Raw genomic sequence first — 4,346 nt, forward strand, 5'->3', positions numbered from 1 at the left:
GCACGAACCCGTGTCCCCTGCATCGGCAGGCAGACTCTCAACCACTGCGCCACCAGGGAAGCCCCATGGCTTAGTTTTTAACAGCGTTATTATTATTATTATTTTTGGCTACACCACGTGGCCTGTGGGATCTTAGTTCCCTGACTAGGGATCGAACCCGGGCCCCGGCAGTGAAAGCACTGACTCCTAAACGCTGGACTGCCAGGGAGTTCCCTTAACAGTCTTATTAAAGTATAATTTATATGCTATAAAATGCACATATAATTTTTAAGGCTGGGACTGAGGGTTAGAACACAACTAGAAGGAAAAGCTTCTGACATTGAGGCTAATCTAATCTTTTGTCCTTTTAATTTATTTTATTTATTTTTGCTGTGTTGGGTCTTCGTTTCTGTGCGAGGGCTTTCTCTAGTTGTGGCAAGAGGGGGCCACTCTTCATCGTGGTGCGCGGGGCTCTCGTTGCGGAGCACAGGCTCCAGATGCGCAGGCTCAGTAGTTGTGGCTCACGGGCCTAGTTGCTCCGCGGCATGTGGGACCCTCCCAGACCAGGGCTCGAACCCGTGTCCCCTGCATCGGCAGGCAGATTCTCAACCACTGCGCCACCAAGGAAGCCCTAATCTTTTGTCCTTTTGCCTGCCCTTCTGTTCCCTTCCCCACAATGGGTCCTCCCACCCTCCTCGGGCCCTCAATATCTCTGAGTGGCCTGGGAAACTCCTTTTCTTTATCTGGGCCTATGAAAGGAGAGGCTACACTAGATGACTTCTGTAGTTCTTTCAAACATTAATTCCGGTGAATTTGTAGTCTTTCTGCTCTCTCCTACTGAAATTCATTTTTAGGGAGGAGTTGATAAATCTCATTCTCATTACATGAAAATGGCTGGAAAGGCCCAGTTTTTCACTCTTGTGATGTTTGCATTTTAACAAAAGAAGAACTATCATTTTGGCTTTAAGCCAAGAAAGAAACCTTCAATTGTGCGGTTTATATGTACACAAGTTGTGGATAGGGTAGGGGATATGTTGAGGGTAGCAGGGCAGGGAGCCAGTGTTGGGGGGGAAAGTCAGGATTCTGGCCATAGCACCTGACAGAATTAAGACAACTGTGCACCATCAGTGAAGGAATCCTCTCGATTTCACAATGTGACCTTGATTGCCCCATTTAACCTGGTGCTTTGAAGTCTCAGTGTGTAGAAACATTATCAAGGTCAGAGAGCATATATTAAACATTTATACACAAGCAGATAATCTATGTCACTCCAAAAGAAGTTGCCATAATGAAAAGAGCTTACATGGTTAAACCAACATCTGTAATGTAGGTAGATCGTAACCACATTCTCATTCGGGAAGCAGACGGCATAGAGGTTGAGGGTGTGAGGCTCAGGAAAAATACTCTCTGGGTTCAAATCCTGCCTCTATCACATACTAGCTGAGTGACCTTGGTCAAGTGGCTTCTCTGTTATTCACCTCAGTTTCCCCGTATGTAAAATGGGAATAATAATTTCCACCTCCTAGGATTGTTGTGAAATTAAACTCGTTAATAGCTATAAAGGGCTTACAACAACAGTGCCTGGCACACAGTAAGTGCTCAATAAGTGTTAGCTCTGTGCATCATTACCTCCTAATCACTTTGTTCGTTGAGTAGGAAAATTCGCTGCTTCACTTCCAACAGTGCTTGTTTCACTTATTAATAAATTCTTTGGTATTTTCCAACTGCCAAACGGGGAAACTAAGTCTCTAGGTGTCAGGGAATGCTGTGAATTGAAAGGAGCAGTCAGGGCAGCGCCAGAGGTTAAAGTACTGGCCTGGAGTCCGCTGCTGTTTCTCAGCACCGCCTTGAGCTGATCCCTGCACTCTGGGGGCCTCCGTTGCCCCATCTTTTAGTAAGATAAAATAAGGAGGTTGCGCCATGTTTCTAAACTTTTCCCTCTCCCTCGCTGTCAGTTCCTTAAGTCGTTTTCCTTTTGGCTCTCTGGCTGAAATCCAGTAACACCTGACATTGGTGGAGAGGGGTATCCTGATAGCTGACTGGCCGAGGGAAGGATCCAGAAGGAGGCCGCGGCCTTCCAGTGCACCCAGGCCCAGCCTTGATTCAGCAGCAGCTTTCCAGCTCCTACTGGCACCAGGGGAGGGAACTCCTGACCCGCGGACCCACCCGCGAAGCAAGCCTTGACGTCTCCCGGAATTTACAGCTCCTCTCCCTCCCCGCTGGGCTTCCCCAGGCGGCACGCACCCAGGCTCTTCTTTTGAAGGCTGCCGCTGAGGGCAAACTGCAGGGGTCTGCACAACTCCCCGGGGCTTCCCCTTCCCGTAGAAGCTGATTGACAAGCACGGGGGCGGGGAAGGTTCCTGCAGTCCTTAGTGACCGGCGCCCTGCCCCCTCGGCCTCCGCCCCTGTAAAGAGGGCTGTAAAATTCCGGAAGAGAGATTAGAGGCAGGGGATGGGTGGGGCGGTGAATCAGTACATTCCTTCCTCCCCCTGCCTCCCCCTCCCCAGTTATCACTTTGGGGGGGTTGAGTCCTCTCTTGGCCTTCTCCTGACCGGTCCACTGCCAGGGTCCAGACAAGCTAAGCAGTGCTGGGCGGGAACCTCCCAGGGTCAGCTGAACTTTCTGGAGCCCAGATCGCTCATTTTGCAGCTCATGACCCCGTTTGGTTTCGGGTTGGGGAATTTTGGTCGTTGCTTCCAACTGGGTCCTTTGCATAGAGTAGTAGTTCACAGGCCTGCCTGTGCATTTGTCAGTAGCTCCCATTTATTGGGCAAGCCCTGGCTCTGTCTTTTCTTCCTAAAACTTTGCAGTGTAGGCATCCCTTATCTCCCATTAGCTAGGAAATCGGAAAGCTCAGAGAGGTTGGGTAACTTGCCCAAGGTCAAAAAGTGGCAGAGCCAGGAATAATCCCAGCTCTATCAGTTCCATAGATTTCCCATCACAACTTGCAGCTTCCTTTACTTTAGGACTTTGAAAGGCAACACTTATTAGGGGGTAGGGAAGTAACATGTATGGACTACCTCCTACCGTGCTGCGTAGTTTAAATATATTGTCTTTTATGATTTATTTTTTTCACAACAACCCCCTGAGATAGATGTGATCATCACCGCCATATTACACACCAGGCAACTTTAATAAATTTATTTATTTATTTGGCTGCGTTGGGTCTTTGTTGCTGCGTGCAGGCTTTTCTCTAGCTGCGGCAAGTGTCGTTGCGGTGCAGGGCCTTCTTATTTGCAGTGGCTTCTCTTGTTGTGGAGCATGGGCTGTAGGCACGTGGGCTTCAGTAGTTGTGGCATGCGGTCTCAGTAGTTGTGGCTCGTGGGCTCTAGAGCGCAGGCTCAGTAGTTGTGGTGCACGGGCTTAGTTGCTCAGCGGCATGTGGGATCTTCCCGGCCCAGGGCTTGAACCCGTGTCCCCTGCATTGGCAGGCAGATTCTTAACCACTGTGCCACCAGGGAAGTCCCACCAGGCAACTTTAGAAGTTGGGAATTTGAGGGGCAGAGCTGGGATTCCTGTAGAGTCACAGTACAAACCACCGTTAATGTCCGTGTAGTGCTTGACAGTTTACAAAACACGTTCAAGATCTTCATTTCAGGAACTTCCCTGGTGGCGCAGTGGTTAAGAATCCGCCTGCCAATGCAGGGGACACAGGTTCGAGCCCTGGTCCAGGAAGATCCCACATGCCATGGAGCAACTAAGCCGGTGCACCACAACTACTGAGCCTGTGCTCTAGAGCCTGCAAGTCACAACTACTGAGCCTGCGTGCTGCAACTACTGAAGCCTGTGTGCCTAGAGCCTGTGCTCCACAACAAGAGAAGCTACCACAATGAGAATCCACAGCAAGAGAAGCCACCACAATGAGAAGCCCGTGCACTGCAACGAAGAGTAGCCCCCGCTCTCCACAACTAGAGAAAGCCCGCGCACAGCAACGAAGACCCAATGCAGCCAAAAACAAATAAGATTTAATAAATAAATAAATAAATAAATAAATAAATAAATCCTGCTTAAAAAAAAAAAAGATCTTCATTTCAGAGCTACCCCATTTCACAGATGAGGATAGAGGTTCAGTCCTGAAGTTAAGCCGTCTGTCCAAGGTCACAAAGCTAACAGTGAGAACAAGAGCCTGCAGTTTTGAAATAAACTCTGTAGAGTCAGTAGTAGCAAAGCTCATTCCATTTACTCATTCCACAGTGCCAAGTACCGTTCTAATAATTGTAATAATAGCTAACATTTATTGAACACTTACTATGTGTCCTGTATAGTGCTACCTGAGTTATATACACTAACTCCTGTAATGCTCAAAACTATGTCATGAGGTAAGTACTGTTTCCTTTTCCATCTTACAGATGGAAAAATTAAGACT

The 4,346-nt window shown here is 48.4% G+C and overlaps 1 long non-coding RNA gene across 1 annotated transcript in view; it reads left to right on the forward strand.

Moving 5' to 3' along the window:
- LOC129391944 (uncharacterized) overlaps positions 1 to 4,138 on the forward strand; it is an 8,094-nt gene extending 3,956 nt beyond the window's left edge. The window contains exon 3 of the long non-coding RNA XR_008616860.1: positions 3,579 to 4,138. This is a non-coding gene — a long non-coding RNA (uncharacterized lncRNA). The remainder of the gene's footprint in view (positions 1 to 3,578) is intronic.
- The last annotated feature ends 208 nt before the right edge of the window (positions 4,139 to 4,346 follow it).

The sequence above is a fragment of the Physeter macrocephalus genome, unplaced genomic scaffold (genome assembly GCF_002837175.3).
Source record: "Physeter macrocephalus isolate SW-GA unplaced genomic scaffold, ASM283717v5 random_1208, whole genome shotgun sequence".
NCBI classification, from domain to species: Eukaryota; Metazoa; Chordata; class Mammalia; order Artiodactyla; family Physeteridae; genus Physeter; species Physeter macrocephalus.